This window comes from Labrus mixtus, chromosome 1 (genome assembly GCF_963584025.1).
Source record: "Labrus mixtus chromosome 1, fLabMix1.1, whole genome shotgun sequence".
Classification (NCBI taxonomy): Eukaryota; Metazoa; Chordata; class Actinopteri; order Labriformes; family Labridae; genus Labrus; species Labrus mixtus.
The window spans coordinates 30,993,520-31,007,680 of NC_083612.1; the positions used below are offsets into that span (position 1 = coordinate 30,993,520).

At 40.3% G+C, this 14,161-nt stretch overlaps 1 protein-coding gene across 1 annotated transcript in view; it reads right to left on the reverse strand.

The window, feature by feature from the left end:
• Positions 1-14,161, reverse strand: part of LOC132977394 (CUB and sushi domain-containing protein 1-like) — a 455,723-nt gene that overhangs the window by 301,843 nt on the left and 139,719 nt on the right. The window lies entirely within an intron of this gene.

A 14,161-nucleotide genomic window follows, 5' to 3' on the forward strand; every position in this document is an offset into this window, starting at 1 on the left:
CAATATGGATGTGGCCCATTTTCTGCTCCTGATTTCAACTGATAATGTATAGGGACAGCTAAAGATCTGAATGCAGTGTGATGTTCCCAACACTGCATGTGAGCCATTTATGACTCACTTCTATTTGTTGAGCAGAGCATGACCTTCCGCATTCACTGGGGTTGCTCCACAGCCAAGGGTAAATGGTAAAGGTGTTGATAAACAGCTCAAAGCATGTAACTGGTCTACATAAATCAGCTGAAGTATCACGATAAAGCTCTCAACTTAAAGGCGGTATATCACCTTCCTTACTGGCAGTTCTGAGGTTAGTGAGAGGCTAAGCTGAATTAAAAAATACACAGACACACTCCTGATCACATTATTGGTTCTTCTGTGGCTGGCTAGCATACAGATAACTTTCTGTCTTAATGCATGTTTTGAATTCATGTAAAAAAAAAAAAATTGTAGTAAGAGCGAAGAGAAACTCAGAAACCTACATGTCATAGTTTTTTAATAGCTGTTTTCTGTGCCAGTTAGATTTTGCCAGGGTTGTTCCTGTCACCATTTGTCTTTTTTAATGGGTAGTATTTATAGTCACAGACACAAAAAAGAGTAGAAGGTGTCAGTTTTGATGATCTTGCATAGATGACGTGGCTCTGTTTGGCTTCATCAAACCATGACCTCCGGTTCACACTGGGCTGTTGTGTGGCTGAGTGTAAATGGCTAGCACCATCATTGTGCTTTTTTTCTTTCTGGCCGACTTCTCCCTGTCAATTCAGACATTTTGTTCATTGCATATCACATAAAATATCAAATTGAATTGTTCCTTTAAACAACTGTGTCTTTGGCTGTGAGGGCCCAATTGTTTTTTGGGTTGTTTCTATTTTTTTTTTTACCAATCATTGTTAGCTTGCAGTTTACTAACTAATCACAGCTACTCTGTCCAAACTTGCATTATTGAGCTACTATGTGACTTGTGTTGGCAGCTCTCTCTCCTCACTTCGGTGGTGTTAAGAGCACATCAACAGTACAGCACACACCTGTTGCTACTTTTTTTCACATGTTTATTGATCAGTTGTCCACTAAATAAAACAGACAGTAATAGTGACAACAGCTAGGGTACACCATTTTGTGGGCGGGGCTTAGTGAATGACACAAAGTAGCAGAGGGAGAGACAAAAGTTGTTTTTTTTCCATTGCAACGTTTATGTTGCTGACTAAAACTTAAAGTTCAGAATTCTGTATCTAAACCCTCACCAAATCTCTCAGGTGGAGACCGAGAATGCAGATGCAGATGGCCAAAATACCATCATGGGATGTCTGAGTTGACTCTTATGAATAGCTTGAGGAGCTCAGATATTCAGAAGAAGCTCTGACTGGCACCACTGCGTCCTCATTTAGATTGTTTGTGTATCTGATCAGTATGACTTTGGGTGCCTCCACTATGCCAGAGAGAGAGAAGACCTCAGGGCAGAACAGGAGTCCAATGAAAGGAGTCAATATTCAGTGTGGTTTGGGAGCTGCTGAACATGGCTGATCGGTTGTTTATTCTCTTGCAATTGCAGACATGATTAACAATGCCGAAACTATACATGAGATAGAAGCATTATGACCATTGTAATTTACATTAAGTGGACTTGTTCTATTGCACTTACTGTTTTCAATCTGATGCATTCTTACATTGTTTTTTAGTTTAGTTTTTCTTAATTATTGGTTTATTTAATATGATGCATATTTGATTCATAACTTTTTACCCCTCATTTTCTTAAAGCAGGGCAGAAAAATAAGTTTTCAATTTTTGGGAGTCCATAAAAGCCAGTAAGCTGAAAAGTCAAATGGCTTTGGATTTACCCAAAATCAGCAGACAGAGATTCAAGGACAGGGACACAAAACATTTTCTTGGTTCACTAAACACTAAAGTAAAGTAAAAATGAAGGAAAGAGGAAACTTAAGAAAAGGAACGTATGGCAGAACAGCAGCATTCATTTGATATAATTCATTTTTCATTATTCGAAGGGTCAGACTAAGAGGTATTCAGGGATCACACAAAAAAAAGTAAAGAATGAAACTTAAGAAGTGCAAAAGAGGCAGAATGAAATAAAAGGCTGTTAAGAAAGGAGGAAAGGTGGATAGAAGAAAAAGGCAGAGTAAGAGTGAGTCATTTAACTACACAGCAACAGAGAGGACAGTGAAAACAGAGAAAGGTGAAAAATGAATAATTTTTATTCTCTGGCCACAAAGCAAGGACACAGAGGACAGACGGGAACAGATGAAGGGAGCATAGGAAAAACAACAAGCAGGAAGAAAGATGGAGGGAAGAAAGAGACAGAGGAAATGGAGGACTGACAGAAGAGAGAGGGGCACGAGGTGTGTTTGTCAGATGAGACAGGAGGAGAAAAGAAAAAGCAGAAAAGAGCAGCGATTTTCTTTCCCTACCTATACATGCAAATAAGAGTTTAAACTTCACTTAAACACAAAGGTGTCTGGCAGCTTTTTCTGTTCAATTGTAGACACTGAGCCAGTTATTGAACAGTTAGGTTTTAAGGTATTTTTAGACACTGAGCATTCAGGCTGTGGTTTGGCTAATTAAATGTTGTGCTGATTGTAATAGCAGATAGTGGGGCATGCTAATAGCTGCCAAACTTTTAATTATAATCATCTTTTATTCTTTATCACCATACATTTAGAGGTATTTTTCATAGATACAGTAGTTCCAGCCAAGCGTTCTGATTGGACAGGAGGCATTACACGAGTACTGATATTGCTCTGCCTCAGCCAGGTGTTCTGAATACTGTTAATCAACATTACAGGCAGAGACCTCGGCATCACACAACTGACTCTTATTTCACTGAAAACCTTCATGATGTAAAAAATGTAAATAAACAACACTAAGGCTGTGTCCGAAGTCTCTCACTCATTCCCTACTCCCTACTCACTATATAGTTTAATGCAGTGGACTATATAGTGCACTCACTCAGCAAAATTAAAAAACATTTCAGACACTACTCGCTCACTCGCCGGCCGCTGACAGTGACGTCATCATTGTCGCAACTGAAACGCGCATATTAACAACGGCAGAGGATCAATAATAACGGTAAATAAGATTTCAGTGATAACTCATATTATACTGAGTGTATGTTCCCGAAACATTCAGAAATAATAAATACATGTAAAATATTGACTTTTACATAATGAGACATATTTTCAGACCAAAACTGAATTATTTATGCTCACAGACTCTCTCGTCTGTTATCATCATTAGAACAAACTAACATCACTATCGTTGACGATCTTTTACTCTTTATTAAAACAGATCATAGATTTCAGTAAAAAAAAGCTCCAAATATGAACTTTATTGTATTTCTGTGTTCGTGCTGGTCGCTCCTCTCTCGTCTGTCTGAGAGCAGCCGAGTCAAACGCCACTCTCCGCTCGTAAAATCTTGTGAACACTTGTTCTTGAGAGTCTGTGAGCATAAATAATTCAGTTTTGTGCACTTGCAATGCATGATGGTATATATTGCTCGGATAGTGACCATCGCTCGTACACTACTTTTCAAAATGCATTGTGGGGTACATTGAGTGGACTATAGGGTATGACCATGCTCACTCAGAATTCGGACAGCATTACACTAGTGCCCTATATAGTGGACAGGGAGTGATTTCTGACACAGCCCAAGTAACTGGTCAGTGGTAACCATGCACAAAACAGTGGCAAGAGTATTGAAGAGTGTTTAGGTTGCTTGGCAACAGTTCAGTTATAGAACTAGTTGAATCTGTGGAACAAAAAAAAGATACCTTGGTATTGATTATTACTTTTATTTACAATTTTCCGTTTGTAGAACTATTGTATAAAAGTAATATCACACTCAGTGTTGAGATATTGTACTGAATCTTAGCACTATGGCCAAATGACATTAAAGTTACTTGATAGCATTAAGAGTAGTGAAAACAAAACCCACCTACACTTTTTAATATATTTAAGATATCATTGATTAATGGCTGTCAACATGTTCATAAATGCTTGTTTGCATACTCAAAAAAGCAAATGACAATATACACATACACACTCTTTCTTGAATAACGTTACTTGAGTGGAATAACTCCTTTCTACTTAGAGAAGCCTTCGGTTGTTTTCCTGAACCATCTCTTTGGTTGGTTGTGTGGCTGTTGTGTACATTTTAAGGCAGTGTGCTGTATTTTTGGTGAACCCTCTATTTTTCTCAAACAGTAAGAGAAGTGCGTGGTCATGGGCTGTAATAAATCACCTTTCAGGGCCTCAGGGAAAAGCAGTTGCATTTTCACATGAATATTTCAACACTCAACAAATAAAATGTGAACACAGGGAAATGGGTATAACTAATTATTGGGAGCATTACTTGCTCATTCATTTTTAATTTCATGGGCATATGAATTTACAAGGACATTTTGGACACTTGAGAGATATTAGAGGAGAGGTTATCCATTATAGGTATGGGACATCTTTTGATCAAAGACGTACTGTCTACAATTATGGAGCAACAATACTACAGCAGACTGCAGAGGTCAAACTCTGTGGGGCTTTAAACAAGCTTTGGCATTGACAAATGTGATTAAATCATGTCACATAACAGTATTCAATGTATACCATAGACTGTAAATATTAATGGACAAAGCCTGAGTGACGTCAGCCATCTGTTACAGCAGGGGGCTCCAGAGGCTCATCGGCAGCAGTCTCCATGCTGGAAATCCTGTCTCTTCCTAACTTTCAGTCAACCTAACGACAGGCTGAGAGCTGGAGCTGAGGCGGGATTTAAGTCACTTGACATACCGTTATATCGAGCCCACCTGTCAATCATGTCAGCTACCTGCTTAACTATGGATAACACGTATTGTTCATAAAATCAAAACGGATCCTTTTTTAAAAAAACAATCATCCCTCCTACAGTGTGTGCCCATGAGGACTAATCAGATCTTTTTAGTTTTTTTTACCAGGCTGTAAACATTTAAATTTTTGCTTTAAAATCCAGTATTTTTGGCTGTGGTCTATGTGACTTCTGAGGCTCTCGGAGCCAGCCTCAAGCTGACACTCGACAATCTGCAGGATTTCACAGTTCTGCATTGGCTTCATTTTTCAAGACTGGAGGTGCCGCTTGATACACATAGTAAAAGTTTGAAATTTTAATACAAAGAGTTAAATTCAGACCTCAAACAAAATGCATATTTCATATGCTATTTTCTGGGAATAAAATGATGCTGTGATTTGTGTATCATCATGGAGGATTGACTAGGAGACAGATGAGAATTTATTCACATACCTGTGCGAGTGTATACACACACCGTCTGCCAGTCAGACAGGTCATGTAATAAACTGTAATCGTCAGGCTGTCACTGTACTGATGGACTGACATGATTCTATATTCCTGTCTAGCTCAGTTTTTTTTTATCTTTGTGCCTCTCTCTCTCTGTGTTCTCTTCCTATCGCGCTCTCCCTCCACAGTCGGTCAACTGTCCAACCAGTCCACCAGCTTATGTAATCAGCCACTCAGCCAGCCAGTCCATCTGTCTGACTGTCCATCTGTCTGCCTGTTTAACAGCCTATCTATTTTACTGTCTGATAATCAGACTGTTGGCATGTTTGATGTTGACTGTATCTAAAAACAGCATCAGTGCCCATGTCAAAAAAAACATTTGGGTAAATAAGCTTACCACTGAAAAATGATCGAACAGGATTTCAGGGTTGTACCAAGTCAAAGGCCTCACCCAGAAAATTAGATAAAAGATAAGAACAAAATATTGATTAAGTCAGTTAATGGTGGTATATTAAACAAAATTAAAACCGCAAGCGGTGATGAAGGGCCCTCGCACCCCTGTGCATGTCGGGGTGTGTTGAGACGGCGGGAGTGCAGCAGCAGCGGAACGTGGCTAAGCAGCAGACCGTGCAGTCCGATTTGTGTAAAAGTCGTACTATGGTATGCTGAAATAGGCAGATCACAGAATTTTTTGACGTAGAGCAGTTCAGGATGGCACTGTCATGATAGCTATGACATTTGGAGGAAATTGAGCATTGTATATAGGATGTATTACTTACTCTTTGCAGTAGGGGGCGCTATTGTTGAAGTTAACTATTGTTATGTCTATGTGTTCAGAGGCCAACTCTGATCATACAAGTGAAATTTCAATCAGATCAGACAAAGTATATAGGATGTATTACTTAGTCCTTGCAGTAGGGGGCGCTATGGTTGAAGTTGACTATTGTTATGTCAGTGTGTTCAGAGGCCAACCCTGATCATACCTGTGAAATTTGAAGCAGATCAGAGTATCTGAGATGCAGTATCGCAGTAGGGGGCGCTATGTTAATGGCATAATTGTATTAGGTTAGATGTGATCAGGCCAGTACTGACATTGTGCATGTGAAATTTTGAGCAAATCTGACATTGTATATGGGAGGTAGTACTTATTCTTTGCACTATCTAATTTCAAGAAGATCAGACAAAGTATATAAGAGTTACAGCCACTTCCTGTTTGATGGCGATGTGATTTGTGGACTTCCTGTTGAGTTTTGGGCGTGGGTGTAGGTTTTGTCATGTTAGAAATGCATAGTAAAATTCAGAATTGTAGGTTCAACGTGCTGCGTGGGGCTGAATGTTTGAAATATTGTAGGGGGCACCACTGAGCCATTAAGCCACGCCCACTCAGTTAAACGGTATAACATGTTTGACTTTCGGGACAGTACGACTATGTTAAGCCCATGAAAAAACGACTTCCTGTTTGATGGCGAGCGACGCGTCCGTATGGCGACAGCGTTGGACGTAGGTGTTTGAGCTTGAAAGTGTTGTATGGCCAAGGTGTTAGCATGGTCCACACCAATTTTGAGGGGAAAATGAGCTACCGTGTAGCAATGGCTAATGCTAATTGAGAAGCAGTAACTTCCTGTTGTCAACAGGTGGCGCTGTGACTAATCAAAAAATGTCAATTATGGATGTGTTCAGGGAAGGTCCCGTATCATGCATGAGAAATTTTAATATGGTTGAACACTAGATGGCAGAGATATAAGCATTGACTTTTTTGGCAACTTGCCAAAACACTCAAAAAACTTAAAACGCACGCCACGGCCACGCCTTTTGATGAAATAACGTGCAGAGCACAACGAGATATGTTGAGACTGTCTAGAACGCACTGACACTGAGTCTGCATCGATGGGATGAGCGCCCTCGGACAAGTGTGTTCAAATAGTAAGGCTGAAATCAGCGATTTTGAGCCATTTTGGGCCGTTATTGTGAAATTCAACTTTAATTTGTGGACTTCCTGTGGGGTTTTTTGAAACGCCGCAAGAGGATTTTTAGTCCGTCTCGACAAGCTTAATATGCGTACCAATTTTCGTGAGTGTGCGTGAAAAAAACCTTTATGGGGAGGCCATTTTGAAATTTTGAAGGGGGCGTCACTGAGCCATTTTGCAATTTTTTTTTACGAAACCACCAAAATATCAAATTTTTCACGAGACCTGATGAGCGTGGAAAGTTTGGTGAGTTTTCGGGCACGTTCAGGCCCTCAAAAGCGGCCGCAAAGAGGAGGAACAATAAAAAAGGTTTGTGCTCGGGCCCTAATAATGAAACCCGAAGGCTCAACACATGGAGACTGAAACATATCAGGATGCCACAGATTCAAATTAAAACTCCAAGCTTTATTCAACATATTTCCCTCTCGAAATAATCAAAGAAAACAACAGGGACTGGAGAAACTGGCCAAAAAAGAACCAAAGATGGGAAGGTGTTGAGCCAACCTTGCAATGGTCTGTCGCTCTCACCACCGCCCCATAAAACTACCGAAGGAAAAAGGACTAACCTAAAGAAAACTAAAAGATCAAATTTAGGGCTACCGGGTGTTTCCAGACCAACTGAAATAACAAAGCCCAGCAATCTGAACACGCATGGGAAAACAGAAACCTGGATTGAGGTAAAAAGACAACTCCTCCCCGCATTGCTTCCCAGAGTGTGCGTGCCAGAGAGCTCTCCTACCTGCTCCTCTAAACTTGCCTGAGTCCAAATTACACTCAGGTGCATGTGCAGCAGGTAAAGGGAGGAGAGAGAAACCAGTGCTGTGACAACTATAATGTTTTGCTGTATTTTTTAACCCATTTTATGGTTTGTCATTTCAATAAAGTTGATTTTAGTAATTGATTCAAATGCTGCCCTGCTTATCTTCAAATGTTTACATCTTCAAAGTCTCATGACTGTAAAAACATCCCTTGCTCGCTTCTGGTGAATTTAGCTTATAAATAGGCCACCAAGCAGAAAATCCCAGTGAGTGCAGCTCACTGTATTTCATTCAGCCACCTCACATGGAATAAATGATATAAAAGTGTTGAAAATGTGCAATGTGTTCTGACCCTGTTGATCCCTTTAAGGTGGAACCAAGGTGAGAAAGTGGGACAAGGTCACTGATTTTCCATCTATGAATGTTAGGATGGGATAAGGGCACTTGAATGAACATCACGAGAGGCAGTGGTAGCATCTATTGACAGCACACAGGAAGGGGAAGTGGTGACATGCAATGAGCAAAGAGTCAACAGGTTATTTACAGCTCAAGAACACGCCATGAGTGGAAGTGTGTGATGGAAACCTGCTGCAGTGAGAGAAGAAGACACAGTGAGAGTTGAAGCATACATGGGTCAGCTATCTGAACTTGCATTGATTGGTTTGAGGTGAATTGGTAACTTGAAAAATGGAAGTAACGTTATACATTTAGATTTCCATCAAGCATTTTTTTTTTCTGACCTCCAAAGCTTCACATCAGAAAAATGTCTATTTCTCACAAAGCTTGTTTTTGCCGTATATCATTTATGTTTGGGAAATCAAAGCCGCCAACAAACGTGAAAAACTTGAAGCACTTAAGGGCCTTGGGAGGCTTCTGCTCTTTTTGTTGTGGTCTCATTAGTTTAAGTGTACCTCTGTCTCTAAATGAATGTGTTATTGAACTATTGATGTCAAAATGTTGATCGCTCCTCTCTCCTCTGTAAGGATTTATGTTCATATTGACCAGGACTGACTGAATGTATTTCAAAGACTTTTTCCACAGGGCCCATGTGCTTTTTTTCTGACAACGGCCTTGACGCTCCATATCAATCACACCTTAACACGAGCAAATAAGGAGTGATGTTAGCAGCTTGGCGATGTTAACACCTCACAGGTAAGAAAGATGCTTCTGTTCAGGCAGATGTTGGGTGAAATCCGCGGGCTAGCAGTCGAAACCCAGACAGAAAAAAAAGGAAGAAAAGGCTTACTCAATGACTATTTTAACGTGTTTGACAGAGGCTCTTGACCTGCGACTGCTCTGATCAAGGTTGAACGAAAGACCGCTGTGCTGAGACGCTCCAAGGTGTACAAAATGAGGGCTAAATGAAGTGGAAAAAATACTCCAGATTTCAAAGAATTACTTTCCGATGACTCATATTAACCAAGGCAGGGTGCCTCCAATATCTAAAAATATGATCCCTTTCTTGCTTGTTGATGGGTTTTATCTTGTCAGTGCATCTTCAAAACAATGTGTCACTAAAAAACAATTTCCACTGTTCTCTGGTGGCCAAAAGCGAGTCATGAGTCACACTTTAAGGGATATATTTCTGAAATGAGTCAAAGCAGTGGTCATTTCACCCGGGTTTTGCCGTTTATTACTCAAACAATATGAAATTCAGCCACATTCTATCTAAATGATGTACATGTTTATTGATCTTTCACATTATCCAAAAACCTTTTTTTTAATGAATGACCCAGGAAGATCTGATCCATCACATACACTTAAAATAATATTTCTACATGCGATTTTATATGTAATCCTCACAGAACCAGATTCAACCTGATTAAGATCTGGCCAATGGCATCACTTAATTTTTTTTCTTGGCAAATGCAAATGTTAAGAGGTACAAACACGTGTGATAACTTCCCTTTCATTGATATGCAGTACTGACTTGTCTGACAAGATGTAGGGTATGACACAGATATTTACTGAATAGAAAGCCTGATTACAGATTTGTCAGAGATGCTAACATAACTTAGTGCGGTTAGTAAAGGCTCCTATTGGATATTAAATACCTCGAATCATAGATGCACATCAAAGATGCCCCGAGAAATGAAAAGATCAGGGAAGAGATCTTTAGTGGATTAAAATGTAGGATATTATGTGCATATTTCATGGATCCCAGATTAGGGATCTTTCAGGCTCCAATCTTGTCTGTTTACTGAGCTATCTTAAAATAGAATCCCTCAAAGATCAAGTGTGTAATCTTGTGGATATTGTCCGTATCATTGATGAACACAAATGTACCTCCACCTTGCAAAGTGTTGTATTTTTGTACGTTTACTCTGGTGTGCTTCTGCAAAACTTGGGTTGCGTTTTTTTGTGTAGAATGGGACAATAAATCCCATGACCACTTGGGCTATGAAAACAAACAAAGGCTCATTCAGTCACTTCAGAATACCTGATTTTTTTAAAGAGACAACAGCCATTTATATCTGTAGTTCTTCATACATCCACTGCCTATAATAAATAAATCATCTCACACAAACCAGAGACAGGACCGATGTTAACTCATAAGACAAATATTACTATTCTCCATTTTGAAGAGCATTTGGCTTCTTCTTGCCATCCCTTGATGCACCTCACACTCATACAGTAGATGTATGTGCCCGTCTCAAACTGTTTGTTTCCACCTGTCAACCTGGGAGGGTAATCCAGTTTTTCAGTCTGTCTGCCGGAACCCCAGTCTATCAGTGACACAACACAGCTCGGAGTAAATGGATAGACATGAAGCGCGTGTCGTGCAGAAGACAGAGACTAAGAGAGACACGAGGACGCAGAGAAAAGGCAGCGAGCAGATGATGGAGGGAATTTTAAAGAGAGGTGAACATGCCGAAAACAATATCCAACCTAATTTTTCAGTGCCGAAGATTTCTACTTCCATAGACAGACAGCAAAGGAGAAATAGCAGAAAACCGGATAAAGACAAGGGGACTTGTTTTAAATGATAGGCTTACGTGGCAGTGTCTCCTGCTGAAATTGTAAACAATATGTTGGAGGAACTATGTGGTATAAATCCCTGGCAAAAGGGCTGTGATTTTTTGGAAATTTGTGAAGCCAGATAGAGACACATGAAACACCCAGAGCGTCTCTGTTCGCTGTGTGCTGCCCAAGTAAAAAGGAAAAAAGAGAGAATAGCCTGAGGGAAGATGGGCATTTTTCCTTTTTAAGTTTCTCTCTGTGTCAACACTAAATACATATTTCTGGAGTCATGTGAAATCCTTGGAACTCCAACTTTAAACCTTGTTCTAGATGGACGTTTTTTGTTTTTTTAATGCATGGGGCCCAAATAAAAAGTTGTGTTTGGAAGAGATGAGGCTTAAACGGTTTGTTCCAAACCTAGGATCTGGGCCCTTCAACTATAACATCATATAGTTATACTTTGATACGTTAGCTTGTCAGTAAACATATTCTCTTCCTCAGGTCTGTTTCGCCCATTCCTCTTGACTATACGGTCAACGCAGAGTTAGAGCTAGAAAGGGGGGAGCTAGAAGAGAACTCCCTACTTGATAAATAACACTGACATATTTTGGCAAAGAATCAAGTGTTTGTATCCCTATTACGTTCGGGTGTAATTAAGGAAAACAATTAAAATAGATGATAATTGTTGACAGCAATGTATTTCTATGTTATCCTTGGGGGGACTCAGCCTGTCATTGATACTAGTGGGGGTGCTCCAAGAAAATAAAGTTTGAAACCACTAGTTTATATGACCATATGGGAACAAAATGATGTTGAAAATGTCTGATTTTCAAAGCACACATTATCTGCAGCACTTTAAGAGGATGTTAAGCTATGTTTATAGATAATTAGTTCTCAGGCTTAATTGGGAACCCCTGGCTGTGGAACTATTTGACAGAATACCCAAGGCTAGCTACTTTAGCCTAAAGCTACATTTTAACTACACGTTTAAAGACTTGATTAAAAGTGTTAATGGGATGTTTAATGCAGTTTATTTGATTTGTATTTGGAGGAAAGGGAGAGGAGGGGGAGAGGAGAGGAGAGGAGAGGAGAGGAGAGGAGAGGAGAGGAGGGGGAGAGGAGAGGAGGGGAGAGGAGAAGAGAGGAGAGGAGAGGAGAGGAGAGGAGAAGAGAGGAGAGGAGAGGAGAGGAGAGGAGGGGAGAGGAGAGGAGAGGAGAGGAGAGGAGAAGAGAGGAGAGGAGAGGAGAGGGGAGGAGAGGAGAGGAGAAGAGAGGAGAGGAGAGGAGATGAGACAGACAAACAGATCTTAGAGTTTGTCTGCCTCTGGGAGCGTAAGTTACCTTTATGAGATAAATAAATACATTGAAACACACACATAAAACAAGAAAAAAACACAGGAAGTGAGAAGTACACACTAGATCACAGAGATAGACATGGCGGGACTGCTGCAGTGTTGTGAGGAGTTGAGTGCCATGCTCAAGGGCACTTTGGCAGTGGGTGGTATTTGATTTGTGAGATATGAGAGTAAGAACCCTGCTGACTATTCGGTGTCCTGGAGGAGCTGCCTGTTGTGTGATCTCCTGATATATAAACCAGGAATCTCACCCAACCCCCCCCCCCCCCAGTGTCTGTCACGCTGTCTGTCTACAGGAGAGGGATTATCTGCAGAGACCTGCGGTGTCACAGGAGCAAAATAAAAATATTTGCAATTTTCAATGTGTTTATCAATCCAAGCATTTTTTTTTACAATCCAAATATATTTAGAGTCAGTAATCAAACATTTGAAACATCACATTTTATTACAAATGTCAAACAGCATTTACTCCCCCTCTCATGAAACCTGGAACCAGATACATTCACAAATATATAATGATATTACTTGTCCTAAATAACAGAGAATAAACACTTACACTGATCTTTATTTCCTCTCTTTCCTTTCCCTCTCCCTCTCTTGTAGTGGAGAGAGGGAGAAGAGCTAATAGTGGTTCATTTACATCGGACTAAACACTTTTAAATCTTGAACAGCGTCATCATTTTATGAATGTTTGTAGATAGACTGCGCCGAGCTGAAGGTATATTCATCAAGCATAAAGCCTAACAGATGTGTCCTTTTCCTTTAACTTTCTTCAGATGCAAACTTAAGTATTTCCAGCAGCCTTCTGTGATTCTAGTATGCTAATTATCATAGCACATTTGCTATATATGTCTCTTTCTAAGTGATGATAAAGTAACAGTTAGGCTACAAATCACATTCCTCTTGAATGAAATAAATGCCGCCTCAGTGTCTTTCCGTATCCTGACTAGCAATTTGCACCAATTATTACCATCATAATGCAAAACTGGCCTGCATTAAAAATGTAAATTGCCTCACAATATCTGAGAGAAGTCGACATAATTTTGGGTCACAATAGGTACAAAAAAGCTCCAGCAAATCCCAGAGGGACCAATTTGTCTGAGCTGTGGGGAGAAACAGGAGCAGGTCGGCAGGATATTGTGAGTCGGCATTTGGCACGGAGCCACGTCTCACTGGGTCTAAGACCAGTGTTTTTCTAACCGTGAATCTGGCCCTCACATGGGTCACTGGCTGCTTTCAAGTGGGCCCTCACAAGATGATGTTTTATTGAGTGGGAATCTCAAGTTGAAACAATGAGGTGGTGATAGGGGTCCCATGAGTTAAAAGCACTGATTTTCTCCTAGACAAAGATAAGAGAGAACATTTAGTCAGCAGACCATCGACTGAGCTGTTCTGTTTCTAGAGAGAAGTTTGATTTATATGGAGGCTCTGCTGTTGAGGAAGATTTTTTTTTGTCACACAGACAACATCTTACGTCTCCTCTCAAGCTGTACCTGCAAACGCTCATTCAGGTTCCCGAGGCCAAACCAAAAACAAACAACAAAAGATTGGGGAATTTCAACTCATTATGATCTTCAAGCACACAAAGTTGAAATGAGGCAACAAACACCAAACTGCACTTTTTAATAGCTTATTCTGCCCAGCAGCAGCAGCAGCAGCAGCAGCATTATCAGCAAAGGTTTGTGGGTATCCAGACTGCTGGCTGTTAGCCAAGTCTCTGGGTCCTTCAAACTATAAAGTACTCTCTGTCTCTGTCTGTGCAACACACAAACACACTTATTTTTCAAGTCTGTAGAAGAGAAATGCATGTTACACACTTACCACCTCCAGAAACCTCAGATTCTGCAGTGTTGC